Source organism: Lepidochelys kempii, chromosome 11, assembly GCF_965140265.1.
Source record: "Lepidochelys kempii isolate rLepKem1 chromosome 11, rLepKem1.hap2, whole genome shotgun sequence".
NCBI lineage: Eukaryota > Metazoa > Chordata > Testudines > Cheloniidae > Lepidochelys > Lepidochelys kempii.
In genome coordinates this window covers 71,482,240-71,506,846 of record NC_133266.1, presented here as the reverse complement: position 1 = coordinate 71,506,846, position 24,607 = coordinate 71,482,240, and the positions used below count along the sequence as shown (strand labels likewise).

Sequence of the window (24,607 nt, the reverse complement as noted above, 5' to 3'; positions counted from 1 at the left end):
TTACTCCTGTAATGGAAATAACTCAGGGTTGGAGGAAACAAAAGAGTCAACTCCTTTAAATTCACAAAGCCTACATTTCTATTTCACTGTGTCCAGTTGTAGCTGAAAATACCACCACTACTAATGAATAGTTCTTGGAGTTTGTCATAAATATAAAGGGAAGGGTAACCACCTTTCTGTAGACAGTGCTATAAAATCCCTCCTGGCCAGAGGCAAAATCCTTTCACCTGTAAAGGGTTAAGAAGCTACGGTAACCTTGCTGGCACCTGACCCAAAATGACCAATGAGGGGACAAGATATTTCAAATCTGGAGGGGGGGGGGAAGGCTTTTGTCTGTCTGTCTGTGTGATACCTTTACCAGGAACAGATCAAGGATGTAAGCTGTCCAACTCCTGTAAAGTTAGTAAGTAATCTAGCTAGAAAATGCATTAGGTTTTCTTTGGTTTTTGGCTTGAAAATTCGCTGTGCTGGAGGAAATGTGTATTCCTGTTTTTGTGTCTTTTCATAATTTAAGGGTTTTGCCTAGAGGGATTCTCTACATTTTGAATCTGACTGCCTGTAAGATTATCTTCCATTCTGATCTTACAGAGTTGTTCTCTTAGCTTGTTTTGTTCTTCTAATAAAGTTCTGATTTTTAAGAATCTGATTGGGTTTTTTGGGTCTTAAAAATCCAAGGGGGTTGTGCTCATCTTGTTTATTCTCAAGCCTCCCCAGGAAAGGGGGTGTAAGGGCTTGGGGGGATATTTTGGGGAAATAGGAACTCCAAGTGGTCCTTTTCCCTGGTTCTTTGTTAAAGCACATGGTGGTGGCAGCATTTTACCTAATCCAAGGGCAAAGACTTTGTGCCTTGGGGAAGTTTTAACCTAAGGCCACATATACACTACCCGCCGGATCAGCGGGTAGTGATCGATATATCGGGGATCAATTTATTGCATCTAGTGTAGACATGATAAATCAATCCCTGCTCGCTCTGCCGTCGACTCTGGAACTCCACCACAGTGAGAGGCGGAAGTGGAGTCGACGGGGGAGTGGCGGCCATCAATCCTGTGCCACGAGGACGTAAAGTAAGTGATTCTAAGTCCATCTAAGATACGTCGATTTCAGCTACGCTATTCTCGTAGCTGAAGTTGCGTATCTTAGATCGATCCCCCTCCCTATTGTATACCAGGACTAAGCTGATAAAAATAAGCTTAGGGGGTCTTTAATGCGAGTCCCCACATCTGTACCCTAGAGTTCAGAGTGGGGAAGGAACCTTGACAGCGTGTCTACAGCATCTTCCATCCAAAGTCCTTTTCAGAGAATAGTTATGCCTCAGAAAAATCCTGGTAGGTGGGACAGCCTTTAGTTCACTGCAAGCTGGGATATGAATTACCCTGAACTTGCCCGCCATGGGCTAACTGTCCATGTGGACCCTGCTGATGCACATTAACAGTTTGATACTGTGCTTTTATCTAGTTGTGACAGAAGACACCCCCGTGTTCACACCCTACATACTACTGGAATAATCTTTGTACAAGGCATGCCTTGTGAGTTATCATTGGAAAACTCGTAACTTGGTGATCCTAAAGGAGCTTCCTTTCAGAGGCGGTATGCTCAATTCTTCCCCAAAACTGACATCCCTACCAAGTAAGATGAGCACCCAAAATCACTTGTTGCTTCTGAAAGTCCTGGTCTACATCTGAGACAGCCACTTCTTGGCTGACAGTTAACTGACTGAATGGGGAACCTTCAGAGCTAGGAGCATGAGTCTCTACAGCTTGAGTTAAGAACTCAGGCTCTCAAGCTGTGATTTTTAACACACCCCTACCCTCTTTTGGTCAGCCACACAACTACAGAAAGCCCTGCGGAACATTCCGGCTGCTTCAAGCCAACTACACAATGCCTATACGCTTTTGGGCACTTTGTCTTCCTTGGGCTCTCACCCCAAAGGCTCAAGTCTTTTGAACTAGATTTCATTTAAACAGACGTGTATGTTGGAATTCTTGCAATGAACGGAAGTCCACTAACCTCTGACCAATGGGTCAGGCCAAGTCATTAGAGAGTGGGATGGAATTGTGAACAGCATTTGGTGGCCTGACTTGCATAATGTAATACAGAGCAACAAAAATTATTAAAGATGTAGCAAACAGGACTTGTGAGGGAAGACTGAAAAAATTGGGTTTGTTTAGTCTGGAGAAGAGAAGACTGAGAGGAGACATGATAACAGTTTTCAAGTACATAAAAAGGTTGTTACAAGGAGGATGGTGAAAAATTGTTCTCGTTAATCTCTGAGTATAGGACAAGAAGCAATGGGTTAAATTGCAGCAAGCGTGGTTTTGGTTGGACATTAGGAAAAACTTCCTGTCAGGGTGGTTAAGCATTTGAATAAATTGCCAAATGAGGTTGTGGAATCTCCATCACTGGAGATTTTTAACAGCAGGTTAGACAAACACCTGTCCAGGATGGTCTAGATAACTTAGTCCTGCCATGAGTGCAGGGGACTGGATGACCTCTCGAGGTCCCTTCTAGTCTTATGATTCTATGATTAGTCCCATTCCCAGGTTTAAAAGTGCCAAATACCTTCTAGGGGAAGCCCACACAACAATCATCTGTGCAATGGGGTATATGGTCTTTCAAACATCCCAATGGCCTCTGGGCAGCTGGACTGGGGCTGCCCAGGTACAAAGGTCAAGTCCTCTTTCCTTTGTCTCAGCTTAATGTTGAAGCAGACAGGGAAAGGCTATGTGGCTGTGGAGCAAGTACAGCTATGCTTCCTAGGCCAAGCTGCCATATATAAGAAAGACAAATCTACAAGCTTCCCTTGCCAGAATGGTTACTGAACAGATTATCCCAGCAGAGATCACGCTCTCTGGCTTGGGCACCACAGAAGGTCAGGGATTTGGGGGAGGGAGGGAGAAAGCTGCTTATACCTTGCAACAAAAGGACATTTGAACTTCCATAACAGCGAAGGGTTTGGGGCCAGTTTTTGGAAGTGTGTTGGTCATACACCATGAAGAGCCTACCCTGCAAAAATCTTAACCACTGACCTCCTGGTCCCCTGGGGCCTCTCTGGGGGTGCAGAGGGACCAAAACACAGTTCTGTCCAGTCATCTGGGAAGAATTGTCGAGTGGTTAGGGTACCAGCTTAGGACATGGAAGACCTAGCTTAAATTCCCTCCTCTGCCATGGATTCCCTGCATGACTTTGGGCAAATCACTTTGCCTCTCTAGGCCTTAGTTGCCCGTCTCTAAAACAGGGAGAACACTGCTCCCCTGCCTCACAGTCGTGTTGTGAGGACAGATACATTACAAGATGGAAGCACTTTGAAAGCTACTGATGAAAAATGCTATATAAGAAATAGGCATTTATTACTTGTCACTGGGTCCACTCACCAGTGGCACCTCCTGTTGACCGTCCTGGGGATTAGTTCAGCCAGTTAGTGTGCCCTCTTCAGGTGGTGCTTCTCCAGTCGTCTTCTCTGCCTGCAGACCTGCCTTACTTCAGGAACCGCAGCGCCCTCTTTGTGACTTGGCCCTCCAGCCGGGTCATCATCTGTGTTTTCCCCTTCCAGGGATACCCAGAGTCCTTATATGGAAACAGTCCCAGGCAGTCTCCTGTGCTACCCCAGTGGTGCCATTTCCCCAGTGGCAAGTAGGGGACCTGGGTCCACCCTCTACTCTGGGCTCCAGTCCAGGGACCTCAGCTCAGCAGTTATGAGCTCTAACCTTTCAGCTCTCACTGCTCCTTCCCTGGACTGCTTCCTACTCTTTCTGATTCCCCTCTTCTTTGGGTGTACCGGCTCCAAACCAACTCCCTCTTCCCAAAGAGGGACTATGATTGCCACCTTTCTAATTGCTGGTGACCGGACCCCTGAGGCCCCACCCCTTCCCCAAGGCCCCACCCCACCGCTTACTCCTCTCCCCACTTCCCCCCTGTCACTTGCTGGATTGTCTCCACCTCCCTTCTCCCCCCACCCCTCTACCAGCTTAAGGGATCCACAACACACTTCCTTAATGGTCAAAACAGAAAACAGAAATCAGAGGTAGGAGAAGTCCCCAGAACTCCTGACTGTAAAACAACTAATGCAAACCAAATATGAAAGCTCAATGGTAGAACTACACAGGCACTGGTCTACTTGGGATGCCTCTGCCCTGACCCCTTTTCAACAGCGTACAGAGGACTGCTTGTGATTGGACCCCTGTTGCAAGTTATGCAAAAGTGGGAAATTCCACATGTGGTCCCATGCTGATGGACTAGTCCTATGCCAGCCTTTTCCCAAGTTCCCCGCGCCCAGTCATTTGGTACTACACCCAGAGTGACCCAGGTTGGAGCCACACTGGACCCTAGGACTGCTCCCTGACTTTGTCTCGGAACTCAATGGAGAAAAAACTACCAGGCACATCAAAGAGGCAAAGCCTACAGAAGGAGCAAGCCGAGGTGGAGCAAGGTGCATAGAGTCTGCTTCCTTCTCCCGTACCACACTCGTGCCCCTTGTTTGGAACCTGGGAACAAGCTATTTAAAGCATGCAACTAACTACAGAAAAGAAGGCTCTGCCCCCCTCCCCAGCCCACACTGCAAAAAGAAATCACTACCACGTCAGAAATTCAAGCTTGGGGGGGAGGAATTTCGGCGGGGGGGGGGAGAAAAAAGTCTGGGTGACTCATCTTTGTCAGTTTCCCTAAATTCTTTTGGTCAAGAAAATTCTAAAAAGTTGTTTCATTTTGGCATTTTAGGGAGAAACGACTCAGATGCACAATTCCCTTTAATTGAATTGAAAATCAAAACCTGACACATTGAAATGGTTCGTGTGTCCCAGAACGTACTGTTCGACTTTTCTGACTGGCCTGCAAACTGAAACATTCATTTGCACTGTTCTGTCTCAAATCTCGATGGCTGGTGGATTGCATGCTACTGCATCGGCGATCTTAGGGCGGGGACACTACTTCCAAAGGATTTGTAAGGCTACATTTTAGTCACGGATATTTTTAGTAAAAGTCATGGACAGGTCATGGGAGTAAAAAAAAATTCATGGCCCGTGACCTGTCCATGATTTTTACTATATACCCCTGACTAAAACTGCGGGGGTGGGAGCCTGGGGGCACAGCCTGGGGGTGCCACAGGTACTTGGGGGGGAGGTTGGTGGGGCTGGGCCAACCTCCCCACCCAGCTCCTGAGAAGTGGTGACCTCCAGCTCCTAGCTCCATGTCCTGCCTCTGCTCTGCCCCAAGGCCCAGTTCTGCAGCTCCCATTGGCTGGGAAGCATGGCCAATGGGAGCCGCAGGGGCGGTGCCTGCAGGCAGAGGAGCTGAGGGAGGGGAGTTCCTGTCACCCTTCTGGGGAGCCCCCTCAGGTAAACACCACCCCACACCCCAAACCCCAGCCTTGAGGCCCCCCCACTCAAGGGGGGGGTGACAAGACTGCCGAGCAGCAGCCGGTGTACAACTGGCCCAGGGGCTGCCCGAGCTGCTCAGGTGGCTCCCGGGCCAGCTGCACAGGCCGCTGCATAAGTCACGGACTTAAATATTTGGAATGACCCCGTTGGTGAGAAATTGCATCTTCAAGCATTGTAAATCTCAGCTGTCAGCAAGCAAGATGGTAAGTGGTTAATAGGATAATTAATACACATGGAGAGCGTCTCTTGTTATTGGAAGAACAGCGCCTATGATTTGTTACCTTGGGGGATTTTGACCCCCCCCCCCCCCAGCGCCTTTCTAATTACTGTTTAAAAGTCAGGAGTGTCAAGAGCATAATTTAGATGCCCCAGTGCTGGCTCCGAAGTTCTTATGCTGTTTCCTTGTCATTTAACATAGAAGCTTTTTGGAGCTTTTATTTGAAGCACAGCTGCGTTCCCAGGAGCTTAATTGCTTCCGGTAGTGTTTACTGCAACTATGCAGCCTGCTGTCTGAAGCCTCTTTACAGCCAAAGAGATATAAACAAAACAGAGGTGGGGGCTCAGCGTCTGGGCCTGGCTGTGCCAGCCTGTGCTCCAGCTGACACCTCTGTTGCCATCAGTGCAATCTGATCGACCACACATTAGTTTGGGCCTAGCAGATGGCTCAGGGTTTCTTCCCCCAGCAAACAGCAATGTGTGCAAGACAGATTGGTGGGCGGGGGGGGGGGGGGAAGAGAGGAGGAGGGGGAAGATAAAGGGTTGCAACCATGTTAAAACCTCTAATGTAACCAGAAAGAGTCCTGAACTTTCCTTATGCTGCCAGCCTGGAAAATACAACTGCCGATTACTAAAATAGCAGCTGCCTTTTGGAAGGTGTTTGAGTTTAACATAAGTTGAAATCCATGTTCTTCAGAATTTTCTATTGTTTGGGGGATTTCTAACATTGAACCTTTTTGCACCAGGAGCTAGCCACGCCGGGGTTCGCACCCGGGAGTGAGATATTTTGGAGCCTGGCATTTACAGTAAAGCAGTCTGAAATATTTTAAGTTGACAACACCTTCCATGGAAGAGCTTTGTGCTAAAAGGCAGCCCACTCACTGTGGTGTGCCTTCAGCTAGCTGTCTGCCTGGAACAGAGTACAGAACACTACAGAAAACTGGCCCTCCCCTCTGCACGCAGGCTTCCCCCAGAATACGGAGTCAAGTTCAAGCTCTCAGTTCTTATCATGAAGGTACTCAATGGCCTGGGGGAGCTTAAAGCTCCAGGATGAACACTGCTTGACAATTCAGCTTGTCAAGCCCCACTGAACTTCCTAGCACAGGGTCAAGCTCTCCTGCACAGATGACAGAGCTTTCTCCAGGGCTGGTCTAAGACTGGAACAAATTCGCACAAGCACAGAGGGCCATCATAGATATCACCACCTTCCACTCCCGGGGCAAAACACACAGCTCCAACCCGCCATCTCAGGTACAAACACATAATAGCAATGTACATTAACACAACTCCCCAAAACCCTATCAGAGACAGAGCACTGCACACACTGTTCTCTCTGGGGAACAGGATAAGAGAGAAGGAGCCACACACACCAGATGTTAGTCACTGTGCATTATGCTCAGATGGTGGGCACACTGATACTGTGCTGACAAGAGCAGTGTAAGAACCTTCACCAAGCAGGACAAATCAAGATGTGCCTTGCCGACCATGAGCTTTGTTCTTCAGTGACTTGAATACCAGGAGGTAAGCATTCCAGAAGAGTCACCTCCAGAAGGGTATGGTAGGAGGCAGAGGGAAGGGGGTTAAAATTCCCTGCAGTAGGCTTTTCCCCTTTGGTCCAGACTTCAAATTAGTTAAAAATTAACTCAGTAGGAGAGGACCCCTGCCCCCCACTTCATGTTACTGCAGTACAATGTTGATGTTTTTCCTGCTGTTCTACATTTACACATCTTGAGAATCTGCGCTTTTGACCTGAGAAGTCTACAAAGCACAGAGCATTTTGGACAACTTTTTGCTAGCTTATTGTCACTCCCAGAAGGATCAGCACAGGCCAAAAATGCTCAAAGGCTGGACACAGTTTAGTCTGTGCGCATTCCATCTTCTCATTTACCGCTCAGTTGCTGTAGTCTTGCTCCTCTCCCTGCTAACACTTTAAACCGTTCTGTGATGTTGTCATACATTTCCCTCCCAAGGCACCTGTAATTGTCACTTGTGCCAGTGTGTCCAATGCTTGGATAGCTGGCCTGCCAAAGAAAGGTTATCAGAGGCTTTTATCTTCATGCACTTCTGCTCTACTGACATTTCTCTCCCTGCTGAGCTCAGTCTGGGATTTCTCTCGAATCTAGACTTTTTTTGCTTCATGCCACAAGGGATTCTCCGACACTTTTCATTCCAACAGTAAATCAGGGCTGACCATTGTGAGATGTCTTCTGATGCTTTAACTAGATTTGACTGAAGATTAAGGGATCTTTTCCAGATGAGTCCCCTCTTCATTTTATTTAGCTGCCTCAAGCTTCACCTCACTGATGTAGCACTAGGACTGTTTGTTCTACGTACTGCGGAAGGAGGGCCTATTAGTCTGCACAAGCTTTCCCTTGCAAAGCTGAGAACTGCCTGAACAGGTCAATGCTCCCTAAGCAATGGAGCTGGAGTCAGAGGGACCATATTCCCTGGAGGAGCTGCTATTGAGGAGACCCCACGAAAACGGGGAATGGGGGAGCTGGGCTGGCAGCAATGCAGCCACATGAACAGAGCAGTCCGCAGGGTTTAATAAAGTTCCACTTTGTTCAACTTCAGCTGAATTCAGCTTCACTCTTTTTTAATGAAACAGTGAAAACATCTTCCTGCATTTTAAGTGGAGTGTTCACAGGGACACTGAGTCTCTTAATTTAACACTACCCATGCTTTATATGCTCTTTGAATTCTCCACTATCCTGTACTTGGTTTTGAATCACTCCTTGCTTGGTTGGGGTTGGGGTTGTTTTTTTAAGCCTTCCTGGTTTCGGCACACAATGAAGCCACTGCTCAAATTAGGATCAGGAGACATCTTGGATTCCTTTTTATCCCATTCTTAGCCCCATGGCTAGTCTATCTCTGATCTTTCCATGTACTTGACCAGATGCACAACTCTCTGGCTAATGTACGAGCTCTGTTTATCAAGTTGATGGCAGGCTCTCTCTTCTCATGGTATCTCAGACTTCAAATTTTCATGCTTAAAAGCATTTTACTTTCAGGAGACATTATTTACAAGCTCATACCTACAATGAAGACACTATCAGTAGCTCACTTGTTAAGAGAGCATTGCCCCAAACAGCCCAGAAACCCACAAGAAATCTGCAGTATATAGTTAAAGTAGGAATCACACTCATAGGAAAATATAACTTCTAAATTCATGAGGCCTACTGCATCTGGATGCTGTCTCATTTCTCCTACAGCCAAGGACAGAGGCACTACATTTTTCTTGCTCTTAATATAAACTGGTTAAAGTTTTCTTCAGACTAATATACCACTTCGTATTTTAAGGCTATCGGGGACCATTGTGATCCAGTCTGAGGTCCTGCATAAAACAAGCCAAAGAATTGTATCCAGCGACTTCTGCATCACCCCTACAGCAAATAAATTAAGACTAGGTGTGTGAAAGAGCTAGGAATGAACAATCCAATAATCTGTTCCAATGGTGAGTTACATTCCCTGTTAAAAACGTGCATCTTCTTTCCAGTCTGAATTTTTAGCCTTAACTTCCAGCTACTAGATATTGTTCTGCCTTCACCATCAGAAATCATCTCCCAGCATAGGGGAATTGATTGGCCTTTAAGCTCCTACCTTACCAAAGAGATTGAGAGCAAGATTGAACTCAGCTCTGACTATAAAACCCCTTTTATTAGACCTTGAAAAAACTGAGACAGTTCAAAGTAAAATTATGAGAATGATTCAACATCCTTTTCGAAGCATGGACACAGTATTCCAGTCATTATCTTACCTATGCCATATACAGGGGTAATGCCACCTCTCGAACTACCTGGTATGCCCATTGATGACCCAGAGATCACATAGATTTTAACTACAGCATTGCACCAGGAGCTCACGTTCCATTGGTCATCTACCACGGTACTGCCAACTTCAAAGGTTCAAAAACCACGAGTCAGATGCCCAAAATCCTGAGACTTGCCTCCAAACCATTACTTTTTAAAAGACTGGGGTTCTGATCCATCTCACCTACACACTGATTTATGAACCTCCTCTCCCCCAGCAACAGAGACCATGAGGCCAACACGCCCAAGTTCAGAGTTGATTTGGCTCCTGCTGCAGGAGCTGTCATCCCTACAACGGCCCAGCCCCCCCCCCATCAGTTCTACACCCCAACTTCGCCTCTGCTCCTCCTGGGATTCTTCACTCCCTCTCCTACTCCTGAGGGGGTTGCAGAAGCATCCCCTCTTTCCCTTCACAGCCGGGTTGCAGCTCCAGAAGATCTTCACCCCTGCAATCTCTTCCCAGTCTGGGTATTGCACCAAGGGAGGGAGGGAGAGGTACAGTCCTTTCCCCATTACTCGCAAGAGGGCTATTTTCTGCTCTCTCGTCCCTGTCCTGTTCTCCAAGAACAACATCTGCTCCTGAGAAGAGGCAAATGAAAGCTCTGCCTGCTTCTTGCAGCAGCTGTGATTGGTGGACTTCCCACTAGCCCACCTCCTGGGGAAAGCAGCAACCAGAAGGTCCCCTCCCCCAGCAGAACTGAAGTTCCTGAGAGGACTGGCGCTTCTTGCATCATTGCCAGCAGTGGCCAAAGTCACGAGAGTTGGCAACATTGTGAGTCATTCTTTTTCAGAGTGCACTAGTCCATCAACCTGCAAGTGTGGCTTACCTTTGTCCGTAGAAGTGTAGCCTTGCCCTTCTCTGACCTTACGTTAGTTCCAGCACAACAGACTATCCATGTAACTACTCCAAGTTCTTGTCTGGAAGGGGCAGACATCTACACAGTCCTCTCAGGTGAGTATTAGTGTTATGGTAGCACCTCAGTGCTCCAGCTGAGATCTGGGCACCAGGACACTAGGCACAGCACACACAAATGAATAGTCCCTACCTTGAAGGGCTTACAGTCTAAAGTGACAAGATTCACAAAGGGTGGAAGAAAAAGAGTATTTTTACCACCATTTTACAGATGGCGAATGGATGTAGAGAGATTAAATTATTTTCTCAAGGTCGCACAAGTAATCAGAGGCAGAGCCCAGAACTCCTGCACACCAATCCAGTATCTTAACCACAAGACTCTCCATCTCATAAACAGCATAGCTATGGCTGCACTCCACTATGAAGACCTGAAGAGGAGTTCCATGTAGCTCAAAAGTTTGTCTCTCACCAACAGAAGTTGGCCCAATAACAGGTATTACTTCACCTACCTCGGATCTCCACTCGTTTCATACAATACAAAACTATTTGTGATGTCAATCGCATGGAGCTGATCCAGATTTTAAGTTGCCTTGCTCCTCTAAATCCTTACACCAAGCACTAGTTCATGATTGTGGACTAGGCAGACCATTGACATGACCCAGCATTGTAGTTCTTATTCTCCAGCTTTAAAGAACCCTAGCCAAACTCATCTGCCAAACCCCAGCAAGATAGGTGTAATACATGATGTGCAGCAGCAAAGTCTTTGATCTAGAGGAACTATCAGTATATAACCCAGGAACTCTCCTCTCATGAAAATCCAAGAGACAAAACAATTCATTAACAGAGTTTAAAAACTACTTTGTTTTAATCACAGGAAGCAAATTTGATTGAAGCTACCAGACCCAACCTACACCTCTCACCAAGAGTGTTGCTACTGTTCAATGGCACTTGTGAAAGGACAGCCACCTCCATTGATTCCGATCATGCTGCTGAATGAAGGGTTGTTGGCCACTGTTCAATGATGCATGTTGTTAAAATTGTGTACTACAATCAAACTGAACATTCAACACCCATGAGCTAAAAAAAGTCAGTTGTACCACAGTTGACGAGAGCAACAGACAATTCCCTACATTTGTGCCCAGGAATTCAGAGAAGCAGGCACAGGGAGAGCACAGGTCCCCTTCCATTACAAAAAACAAAACCAGCTTCTACTCCTCCCCATGGCTTGGGTAAGTAGCGTTATCCACAGTTCCCTCTACTCCTCGGCTGCTGGTGCTCTCTCCATTTGGCCAGTCTGCTTTAACCACGGGCTGTGTCTACACAAGAGGTTAGCTCATGTTTGTCACTATTCCTTCAAAAAGGTCAGCTGCCCCCCTGCTAGTAATACTGGGATCATTTAGTGGCAAAGGGCCACCCGTGTTCAGTGCCACATTATCCAACTCAGCTCAGCCTATGTCTACGTAAGCAAGTTTGGTGGTCAACTGAAGTTTTACCAGCTTGCAGTTGCCAACACTTGTATGTCTCTGGAGCTTAAAAGGATAGTTGCTGACACTCCTGCACTAGAGTGGCTGTAAGGGGGAGCTGTACTGGTGTTAGCAGGAGTTGGAGGTCTCAGAAAGCTACTGTGACACAGTCAGGGAGGACAGCTGTAAGAGGGTGGTCCTACTAGGTTCCTATAGAGAGGAGCCACTGAGCCCAGAACTCAAATAAATACAGGGGACAATAAAGAAAAAAACAGGGACAGGTGTGAAGATGAAAGGGTCAAAAATAGGGAACCTGAAGGGGACATTGAGCAGAGAACCCTGCAGGGAGAAGAGCTGCTTTCCTCCTGACAGGGCAAGCTACTGCCCAGAGTGGGGCTGGCTTACTCCAGGCCTACAGCACCAGAGGGGGGAGCGCTGAACCCACCGAGGTGGAGGAGACACCTTGCCACATTACCTACTGAGGACAAGGGCAAAAGAATCTTTCTAGTATGTAGCGTTACAGATCTTAGCTAGGTTGTCTAAAATTGTGATTATCTGCAGGGAAACCATTTGCAGTGGTGGGAAGCAATCTGAACTAATTTGGTGTTTAGCTAAAATGTTTCATCCATTTTAAATGTACAGTATTGGATATATGCAAGTCTCTAAGCAGTCTCAATCTATAAGCAAGTTTGTCTATGGTTAATGAGGAAACTGCTTCAGCCTTCACAGTACAGACAGTGTTTATGGAGCACACATTTACCCAGTGTGGAATTTGGCCACACAGATTTCCATGAGAGCCACTTGGACCAAAAATGGACAGCCACAGTGAGCTGAGTGACATGGAGAGCAGTATATGGTGTTAGCCGAGGTGGCTGGTGTAGGGAGAACGGGAGGGAAGGAGCCAAATGGGAAGGTGTTTGGTGTCTCACCCTATGCAGCCTAAAAAAACCCCACAAGAACTCCTACAAGAACAATGATTATCCTGCACAACTCACAGGGACTCCTATCACTGAGCAATTAATTTAAAACTTAGGTAAATTCCCAGGGCAAAAAACTACGGTTTAGGTGAGAAGGACTTCTGACTGACTTGAGCCAAACAACCTTAGATAGCACCAAAGTGTCTCAATACAAGTGTTAGGAAGTCTGGAAATACAAACTTTATCCAACTTTATTGAGTCCAGCGAAGGGCAACAAAAATGATTAGGGGACTGGAACACATGAGTTATGAGGAGAGGCTGAGGGAGCTGGGATTGTTTAGCCTGCAGAAGAGAAGAATGAGGGGGGATTTGATAGCTGCTTTCAACTACCTGAAAGGGGGTTCCAAAGAGGATGGCTCTAGACTGTTCTCAATGGTAGCAGATGACAGAACGAGGAGTAATGGTCTCAAGTTGCAGTGGGGGAGGTTTAGATTGGATATTAGGAAAAACTTTTTCACTAAGAGGGTGGTGAAACACTGGAATGCGTTACCTAGGGAGGTGGTAGAATCTCCTTCCTTAGAGGTTTTTAAGGTCAGGCTTGACAAAGCCCTGGCTGGGATGATTTAACTGGGAATTGGTCCTGCTTCGAGCAGGGGGTTGGACTAGATGACCTCCTGAGGTCCCTTCCAACCCTGATATTCTATGATTCTTTACAAAAAAATCCATATGTATTCAAATACACATCTGGGGTTACACAGAAACCCTGAACTCTGACCCCTTGGGATTGCCAGCTTCCCAACTTCCCTACTTTATACTAAAGAAGGTGGAAATGGCCTGATTATCCTCTTCAATGTATCTGTACCACCCTGATCCAATAGTTATTCACCACATTGTCTGAAATTCTTTAATCAGTGCAAAGGCTGTATTTGCACTTGTGAGCCCCTGAGTTGGGCATGCCTAGTGCATGTGTGCAAGGCGGAGTTGTGTATGCAGAAGTACATGTGCATACTCATCCTTGACTTGCATCACGTGTGTGTTTTGTGCACAATGCTCAGGCACACAACTTTTACAAACATTTGAGCCACTATGTCTAGGAGAGCTTTTTAATATCCCACCAACCTAACTAGCTAAAGACTCCCACAGCAAACAATAACATTTGCCATTTTGTCATAGTCTGAGAAAAACATTTCTTGCAATTATTACAGTCAGTAATATACAGCAACCACTTCAAACCTGATCTTTAGAGCAAGCTGGAAGCAGAGCAAAGCCACTCTTCCACACCCCCTATTCTTAGAGCAACCTTCAGGCCTGGCCTAAGTCGTGCCCACTGACCACCTCCCCAGTGGGCAATGCAGCAGGTGGGGATCACCAGGATGTATGTACACTCCACGTATACCCCATTTCTTAGTAGTCACTCCCCCTCTACAGGGGAGCCCAGAGAAGCCCCTCTACTGTCTCCTCCCATCCCAAGTGATTCTCCTACTCTTGGAGTAGAATGGAGAATTGCTGCAATATTTAAGACAACTGCACAGGGTGGTCAGATGTGCACCATGATTTGGTCCTGCACACTTGATCTATGCAGTATGTAATACTCTTATTCCTATACAGAACCCTTAAGGACAGGAAATCCATGCAGTTGACAGACTGGAGGCTTCCTACAACTCTCTAGGCAATGCTCTGTGCTTGACAAAACCCATGAAGAAAATTTTGATTTTATCTAAATGACAAGAGGAACAAAGTACTTACTGCCAAGGAATCATGCACTTAAGTGACCTACACAAAGGAACCACCTCCTAAAGCAGATGTACCCAATGTAGAGACTGTAGCTGGAAAGCTAGCTATTCTCCAGCTGCCTACAGAGGATTTTGCCACCAGTTATGTCATGGGTTACATTATAGTTTTCAAAAGATCACACACTACATCCTGTGAAGTGACAATACATGTCCTGTAATAGGTTTTAAAACTACATATTGCATAAGGCAGCAAACCTGCATTGCTGAGGCAACATGGTCCAGCCAGGATCCTAGCATTCCATTCTTAGTTCTGCCACTGAGCTGCTGTTTGATCATGGAAGAACCATTTCAACTCTGTGCCATTGTTTCATTTCTCCCCATTGTCTATTCACATGGTAAGCTCTTTGGGATAGGTGACTGCCTAATGTGTCCCCCACACAGTACAATGGGGCCTCATCTCGGGTGAGCCTTCCAGTATTTGCAACACAAACATTTCTTACCAGCTCTATCGCCTAACAACGTGCTATGGTCACTACAAGTTACTTTTGGAGGAGTTTATTCTGATGATGGCATAGTGGCTCCCTTCAATGCAAGGGCATCACACTGCAGCTCATTTGCCAAGTACAATACAGACATTCCTAATTAAGCCATTGTTTACCAATTATTACCACGCCACAGAATCTAAGATAGATTTTTCTATTCTGTACAGAAAAATTCTGCACTCACACTGCCACAACACAGGAACTGTTGGTAAACACTGACTTGCCATTGGCAACTACCCGTAGAAACTAGCCCCGTAGATAAATAGCAGCACTTTTATCACCTGGAGTAAAGGCTAATCTCCCATAGAAGCAGGAGCAATAGATTTTATGGCCTGGTGTAAAGTCCATGAAATCTGCTAATGTCACGCCTTTGTTTCAGGGACTCCTAGCCAGTATGGGGTTAGAGCTGCACTTAACTATTCCATTGGAATCAAGAGCTCACACACGCGCTCACACACACACACACACACACACACACACAAATAGCTACTTCAGCAAGGCCTCTAACTGGTATGCATGCTATTCCACTAGCTGTCAACTAAACTGCGTTATATTCCACACTGGAATGTTCAAGGCACTAATTGGCTGCCAAGTAAGGGTTAGTATAATAAAGCAGTTCATCGTTTTAGGCTTGTACTCTTCTGTAGTGTAGTTCTTGGCATTCATTATTGGTTATGACCTGCTCAAAGCTAATTGCTGCTGAAGTCAGTGGCCTTCAACAGGCTCTGAGCTAGAGATCATGTACTATGACCTCACTATCCATATTTCCTCAAACACAAAGCTTACACATCACATTAACATTGTATGTGGTTTTACGTGTTCATGAGAGATATGGCTCCAAAATTATTTTTAAAAGAGCTGCATTTTCAGCCTGCATGTTTCATTCTCAGGTGCAAAATAAAATCATGTTTTAGTAAGGCTAATTGAGATGCATTAGCCCAAAATTCTGGGTGAGTTCAAGTCATCAGGTTTCTGCAAGTATTTTGGTACCATCAATGAAGTGATATATGCTCTTTTAGTTTTTGTTATCTGCCAGTCTGAAAACCCTACTCTGTTAACCTACATTTCTAATGTTTCCCAAAAAAAGTTTTTATTTAAACCTGCTTATCTTCTGAGACAGGCAGGGATAAAAAGAATATTATCCCTATTTTGGTGTCAAACATACACCCTGCTTCAAAAGTTTCTCAAATCCATGGAGCAAATCATTTGGAAGATGGCAAGACCTACTTTTCAAGTTAACTCAGTTAGCTTTTTCTATTTTGAGCTCCTCATAAAAAAAAAGCTAAAAAATTAATGGGGGAAAATATATCCAAAGCGTCTTCAGGGTAGTGTGACTATTTTGAAGTAACATTCATAGCAGAGATATGCCCAATCCAGAACTGTAGCTCTAAAACCTCCAAATTTGTATGGGTTTTTTACAAAATCCAAATCTGAATTAAGGTGTTTCAGTCCATTCTCTAATTCATACTGAAGCATTCGAGAATTGATTCCGCTGAACAATTCTACTCTGGGGCACCATATTCAGATCTGAGCACCTACTTGTCGTTCCGTGCTTGAGTGGTCGCTTATGTACGAAGGTGCTGATTGCTATGCCCATATGTGGAACTGGACTCCCAAGCCTGAAAAAGGAGTTCATCACATGCAGTTACCTTTTAAGCAAAACCAGGAAGTACTACTGTAATCAGGCCAAGTCTGGCAGGAAACCCCACAAGAGGGCCAATGAGAAAAAACTTGTGATTTTTCCTTTATAGAATTTGCCTTGCAGTTCTCCCTCTGGAGTCCTCTCAGCCATATAAACCTCAGGGATATGCACTGGAGGCCGTACTCTTCCATTCAGCCCCACCTACCAGAGCCAGGGACTATCCTGCAGGAATGGCTGCTGTCTCCCATTCCCACAGTAGCATGCCCCATGGTAGCACTGAGTTTCTCTGTAACTGCTCACTGGCAGCTGCCAAGGAGACTCAGAAGAAAGGCCATCTCTGCACAGAAAATGGGGAGTAAAGCAACAAACTATCTGTCGGACACTGCTTCCCCTTCCCAGGCCCACCCTACAGCCCTGCAAGCTCCATCTTGACAGAGGTAAGTTCAGAGGGAAGGAGAGCACTACAAAGGCAGCATTCCCCCCTTTGAACATGGCAGAGGGGAGATCGGCACCATGCTGTCGGCTAGCAAGTCAACATTTAACGTTCCCATCTCTTGGGAAAACAGCCACGCTCTGCCCTCAGATGCATACAGAGGGCACCCAGGAACTCGAACATAAACACATTTGAGGGAAGAATATGCCCAAAGTGTACAGGATAACCTGAGGAGAAACAGATGTAGAGACTGAAACTATTTCGGAGCATATGAGTGAACCAACCACTCTTCCAACTTAGTCTCCCATTACATATCCCTGTGCACCCAGTCTAAGCTGGCACTCCACTGGGGTGTGAGGACACAACATGTTTGTTAAACCAGTGGTTCTCAACAAGGGGTAAGTGTTCCCCTAGGGATACACAGAGGCCTTCCAGGGGGTACATCAACTCATCTAGAGATTTCACAACAGACTACCTAAAAAGCACTAGCGAAGTCAGTACAAACTAAAATTTCATACAGACAATGACTTGTTTATGCTGCTCTATATACTGTATCCTCTAATCTAAGTGCCATATTTCAATGGATTTATTTTATAATTATATGAAATTGAGAATTTTATAATTATATAAAAATGAGAAAGTCAGCAATTTTTCAGTGATAGTGTAATGTGTCGCTTCTGTATTTTTAGGTCTGATTTTGTAAGCAAGTAGTTTTTAAGTGAGGGTAAACTTGGGGTACGCAAGACAAACCTGACTCCCGAGAGAGGCACAGTAATCTGGAAAGGTGGTCAGACACTGCATTAGGCACAACACACTGATATGCAGCAGGAGCTTGGTACAGTGGTTAGTAAGACTTTAGGACCTAACTTTTGAAGGAAAAAAAAAGACATAATCCAGCAGCATGGTATTGTGTAGGCAACAACAAAACAAGATACCACAGATAAAGCATTGAACTACTTGTCCTTGTCTATTTACAGAATGAATCACCACATTCACCTTGAATTCATAGAATCATAGAATTATAGAATATCAGGGTTGGAAGGGACCTCAGGAGGTCATCTAGTCCAACCCCCTGCTCGAAGCAGGACCAATTCCCAGTTAAATCATCCCAGCCAGGGCTTTGTCAAGCCTGACCTTAAAAACCTCTAAGGAAGGAGATTCTACCACCTCCCTAGGTAACACATTCCAGTGTTTCACCACCCTCTTAGTGAAAAAGTTTTTCCTAATATCCAATCTAAACCTCCCCCACTGCAACTTGAGACCATTACTCCTCGTTCTGTCATCTGCTACCATTGAGAACAGTCTAGAGCCATCCTCTTTGGAACCCCCTTTCAGGTAGTTGAAAGTAGCTATCAAATCCCCCCTCATTCTTCTCTTCTGCAGGCTAAACAATCCCAGCTCCCTCAGCCTCTCCTCATAAGTCATGTGTTCTAGACCCCTAATCATTTTTGTTGCCCTTCGCTAGACTCTCTCCAATTTATCCACATACTTCTTGTAGTGCGGGGCCCAAAACTGGACACAGTACTCCAGATGAGGCCTCACCAATGTCGAATAGAGGGGGACGATCACATCCCTCGATCTGCTCGCTATGCCCCTACTTATACATCCCAAAATGCCATTGGCCTTCTTGGCAACAACGGCACACTGCTGACTCATATCCAGCTTCTCGTCCACTGTCACCCCTAGGTCCTTTTCCGCAGAACTGCTGCCTAGCCATTCGGTCCCTAGTCTGTAGCGGTGCATTGGATTCTTCTGTCCTAAGTGCAGGACCCTGCACTTATCCTTATTGAACCTCATCAGATTTCTTTTGGCCCAATCCTCCAATTTGTCTAGGTCCTTCTGTATCCTATCCCTACCCTCCAGCATATCTACCTCTCCTCCCAGTTTAGTGTCATCTGCAAACTTGCTGAGGATGCAATCCACACCATCCTCCAGATCATTTATGAAGATATTGAACAAAACCAGCCCCAGGACCGACCCTTGGGGCACTCCACTTGTTGGGATACTAGCAAGAGCATGTCTTCCAGTTCCTTCCAACCTTTGTGGACTAGAGACACTTAAAACGGAAGACTGGTAATGTGAAACAGAATCCTGCCTCCTCACTTAGAATCATAGAATCATAGAATATCAGGGTTGGAAGGGACCTCAGGAGGTCATCTAGTCCAACCCCCTGCTCAAAGCAGGACCGATCCCCAATTAAATCATCCCAGCCAGGGCTTTGTCAAGCCTGACCTTAAAAACTTCTAAGGAAGGAGATTCCACCACCTCCCTAGGTAACGCATCACAGTGTTTCACCACCCTCCTAGTGAAAAAGTTTTTCCTAGTATCCAACCTAAATCTCCCCCACTGCAACTTGAGACCATTACTCCTTGTCCTGTCATCCGCTACCACTGAGAATAGTCTAGATCCATCCTCTTTGGAACCACCTTTCAGGTAGTTGAAAGCAGCTATCAAATCCCCCCTCATTCTTCTCTTCCGTAGACTAAACAATCCCAGTTCCCTCAGCCTCTCCTCATAAGTCACGTGTTCCAGTCCCCTAATCATTTTTGTTGCCCTCCGCTGGACTCTCTGCAATTTTTCCACATTCTTCTTGTAGTGTGGGGCCCAAAACTGGACACAGTACTCCAGATGAGGCCTCACCAATGTCGAATAGAGGGGGACGATCACGTCCCTCGATCTGCTGGCAATGCCCCTACTTATACATCCCAAAATGCCATTGGCACTTCAATAACTCGTGTTTGATGAATAAATGGTAAGGTTCTTCAGCGTGTGTTACGCATGCCATTAAGGCTTGATCATAATGGTCCTTTCTGGCCTTAAATAATGTGTGAAGTTGTTTTGTCAGTAGAAACCCTTTTCATTCTCTCCTTAGCTAATACGTTAGTCCCTCTACTCTAGCCCAAATCTTTTAATCTCTGATAGAAGGGCTCATTGCAGGGAATACATTCAAATGTATCGGACTTCTACAAACAAGAGGTTCTAGGGGATAACAAAGTGGCAACAACTAAACAACATCTAAGACATCAACAGGAACATTTGAAACACGAGATCAGATTCAAAACTGGTGACAGTGGCATTGCTCCATTGGCTTTGATTAAGTCACTTCATTTAACACCAGCAGAAGATCTGGTCCAAAACATTTAAGAGTGCAGATGATACCAAAATCATAAATTGGACTAATGAAGACCAATGGAACCAGATTCAATAGCATTTGAATAATTTAAGCAATTAGTCCAGCAGATGCCAAATTCTGTAGACAGCAAAAATATAGTCAGGAGGGCGTTTTGAAAAGGGAATCTACTTGATCTCCACTTGTGTTTGCGTTTAATTGTCTTCACATGTGGTCTACAAGGGCAAACATACACATGCTGTATTTGAATGCCTATGAATCCTCAAACCAAAATTTGAGTGTGAAAAGAGAAAAGGAAGTATGCGGACACGACTGTGTGTCTGCACAAAGAGGACTGGCTGTGAAGACCGGGAGCAAAGTAAAAAACGTGCAAAAATGGAAGAGTCGCTCAGGACACCAATCAGGCAGAAGTTTGAGGAGTTATCCTGGAGAAGTTATTGAAATGACACTGCCGCAATAAATAACCATCTTGCTGAGTGTACAGCACATTACTGGAAACAAAACCAAAAAGGGGTCCGGTGGCATCTTAAAGTCTAACAGATTTATTTGAGCATAAGCTTTTGTGAGTAAAAACCCCACTTATTCAGATGCATGGAGTGAAAATTACAGATTTGCATTACTGGAAACAGAACACCTGGGTTTTCCTCTGGACTGTCACAAAACTTCCTGTGTACGTTTCCTAGTCAAGTTACACTCCCTGTGCCTCGGTTTCACTGTAAAATGAAAAAATTATACTTATTGCATGGTTTTCTGTGAAGTTTTAATTAAATACTTGCTCAGTGCTCTGATATCTTCCTATGGAAGGCATTCTTGGAGTGCAAGGTGTTAACAAAATGGCAAACAAGGAATGTTAATAGCACACAATAACAGACCAAGTGACACTAAGGCACTTGAGACCCCATCTGGGGCATTTAGTCATTGTATCACCAAAGAGATTGTATGTGAACACACAGTCTCATGTGGGGAAAAAAAGAGATAAGTCTCAAGAACCTAAGTTAATGGAGAGAGATTGTTGTGTTAGAAAGCTGAGATCTTAAAATTAGGTAACAGTACTAAAAAATGTAAGTGTTATAAAAACTAGATGACAAACGCATGATTAGGGAACTAAGAGTAAAGGGAGAACTCTAGCATAATAATTTCACTCCATCAGTGGCAAGTGTTTCCAGTTGTTACCTGACGGAGTCATGGAATTAAGCAATGTAAATGAACTAGAGGGATTTGGATTTTTCTCAAGAGGTGGTGGTGGGACAATGATTAACAGCAGGAAGGTAGGATCAAAATAAACCAAAAGAGGGCAGCCGTATTGTGCTGAATAGTTGTTTCCTTCCTGTTCCTATCACTGATGTTCTGATTTCCATGGCAGCAGTCTGTAAACATAAGCTATAAGTAAAAGGGAAGGAAAAGCTGAAGTCCTTTATTTTAGTGTAGGACAAGGCAATACAATAGCTTACTGTGATGGACCAAATCACAGCAGTAATGCTAGCATAATACAATAGCATTTGGGAGCATTACTATCAAGCTCTGTAGTATTTTCTACAGCAACTAGGTTGTGGGAGAAGCACTTTTTAAAACCCAACCTTCAAAGAGTACTGAGGGAAACACAGAAATCTAATTGTTCCGACCACTCTTGTCCCCCTTTTCATCTACAGCAGCCTATGGCCAAAACTATTGCACACAGTAAGTGGATTAATTCACTGATTTGTTAAATAGTTGCCATTTTCTGGAACTCCTACACAAAGAGACACAATGGCCCTACAGAGAGCTCTCCTATAAGAAACCTCTTGAACCCACTCCTTTCCTGTGACATGCAAACTTCCAGTTTGAGCAAATAAAGAGGGAGAAAAGCAATCAGATAAAGAGTAGTCTGTTGAAAAAAATACTTACCTTTCCAATTAAGTCACAAGCTTAAGGAAAGTATGCCTATGTGAGTTGGTGCATCAAGGTGTTCCGCCTGTTGAGGTATTATCTTGCAGTTACCATAGCGATCAGTCATAATTAGTCAGTACAGAGAGAAATCTGCAATCTCACATGAAAAAGTCAGTCTTGCCTCTAGGCAGCTTTAGGTAAAGCACAAACATTTGGGGGAAGAAAACTAGAGGGTTTGTTTTTTGAGTAAGTTAGTTCTGCATTGCTTTTCTGGACTTATTCCTCTATTTCATGTCCTCACATACAGACACACATGTGTCTGTGCATAGTAACTGCCCTACTTCTCCACCCATCTGGGTTTTTCACAAAAGGAAAGATGTTCACCTGTGCATGACAAAGGATGGACCTTGACTGAATTCCATGCTGTTCACCTGAGCACAGGTCATGGGTCAAAGGTTGTCAGGTAAATAATCAGTTATATCTTAGGCTATATCTACACTATGGACCTTACAGTGGCACAGCTGTACTGCTGCAGCTGTGCGGCTGAAGGTCTTATGTGTAACTGCTCTGTGCTGGCAGGAGAGAGCTCTCCTGATGGCATTCTTAAACCACTTCCAAAGAACGGTGGTAACTATGTCAGCAGAAGACGCTCTCCCACCAACATAGCACTGTCCACACCAGTGCTTTTGCTGGTGAAACTTTTATCTGTCAGAGAAAGTTGTGTCCATCACTTCTGCATAGCTTAAATGAGTAAACCAAGCAGTGGAAGACTGAAAGGCCACTGAGTAGCAAGGAGATGTGGGGGGCAGACTAATGGTCAGAGGATGATGAAGATTAAGTCAGTAAATTTGGAAAGGAAAGCTTGTTTGTAGCTAACACTGTCAGGTGCTATTGTATTACTGTGCATATGAGAGAACTAGAAGGTGCATGAGGGTCCTGGTGCCATGTGCCCTGCCGTCCAAGAAGAGAAGCAGCTGATAACTCGGAGTAAGAGGCTGCAAGGGACTATTAGTGTTGCTGAGAATTCCAATGATACTATCTATACTGCTCCACTCCAGCACACAGACATAGAGCACAGCAAGTAATAAGCAGCAAATCATGGGTGTCTTATTTCTTCATTGCCCCACTGATCCAGCACATGCAGTTTGCCTGATACCCTCAACAGATGCTGCAGTACAGACCTCAATGCTAAGTCCCTCACCTTTAGGAAGTCACAATAAGCACACTATGGCTTTGTGTTTATAGGTAGCTAAGGTAAGCAGCCTCTAAGCTAAACTTCAACACAGCCTTTCCCCTCACCATGTAGCACCTGTGTCACCCTTGGTCCTCACCTTTGTGCATAGTGCTGAGCAGACTTTACATATTCTAATTCATTAATTTGAGGACAGAGCAGTAGAGAATTCATTCAGTTGTATACATTTATTAGATTCCAGGTGAAATTCAGTGAGAACAAGGGAGAAAAAAATCCAAGACTGGAATTTTCTCCAAAAACAAAGTCATGGCCCCCATCTCACTTTTGTTTTAAATGCACTTTCACTACTTTGTTTCTCTTATGTGTGTATTTCTAGTAAGATATTAGCCCACATTACTATGTCCTTTAGGCTTCAGGAGATACTTATGCTGAATGTGTGCACATCTTGCACTTGAAATACACAACTCAATACCAGCTTATTGGCAACCACTGCTATCAGTACACCAAGCTATTTATTAGTATGATTGCTTGATTTCTGCACAAAATTTTCTATTTTCCATGCTTGGCAATTAGACTTCACCAGAACCAGCCACTGTGCTTTCAGAATTGACTGCATGATGAATTAACATTATTACAGGAGACCTTAAATATGTGAAAATTAAGATACTGGATAGCTGCCCAGAAAGGCTACCATCATTAAAGAATTTAGTAATGCTGGGGTGTAGAAGAAGGATATTTATAATACTCTTTAAATACACTTTAATTCTATAAATCAGCACACCAGAATAATGAAGTTATAATATATTTATGATAATGTAATCACATGCCAGTTACTGGTACAACAGGATACAAGGGAAACCCAATATATCATCAGATACAGTTCCTTTTGACTGTACACAGAAAATATAATTAAGCAATAGAAGGGGAGTTGTTTCATGCTGAGTTCTGTTTCTGAGTTTGTTTAAGCTCAAGTGTGTCAGTTATAAAAGGCCAATCTAACTCAAGAAAAGCCAAAACCCAAGCAAGATTCTGACGTCTGGTTGAATCCAGTTGCTGAGCAATGGGATAGCCACACCTACTGGTTGGGTGGCCTATTGTGGATCTTGCTAGTTTATTAAAAAATATGAAACCGCACTGGTGTTGTGTCAGTTACGGAACTCTTGGGCAGCTACACTAGTTTCTACCAACAGACTAACCTCAACTATCAAGGAAGTGACTCAGTCCAAGGTTGGGCAGAAAGTAATTTCCAGACAGTCTGATGTCAATATTCCCAAAAATCTCTTGCAGCAACTTGGAGGCAAGGACAACATCTTCCTGCATGTTCTGTACAGCACTGAGTGCATGGTCACAGTTTTGACAATAAATTAATGCTACCTTAAACTAACAATGTTAGAATGGCCATATTGGGTCAGACCGATGGTCCACCTAGCCCAGTATCC

At 44.8% G+C, this 24,607-nt stretch overlaps 1 protein-coding gene across 1 annotated transcript in view; it reads right to left on the bottom strand.

Moving 5' to 3' along the window:
• Positions 1 to 22,063, bottom strand: part of TRPM8 (transient receptor potential cation channel subfamily M member 8) — a 217,602-nt gene extending 195,539 nt beyond the window's left edge. The window contains exon 1 of the mRNA XM_073304777.1: positions 21,995 to 22,063. The gene's annotated coding sequence lies outside the window, so the exon portion shown is untranslated. The remainder of the gene's footprint in view (positions 1 to 21,994) is intronic.
• Positions 22,064 to 24,607: the final 2,544 nt, after the last annotated feature.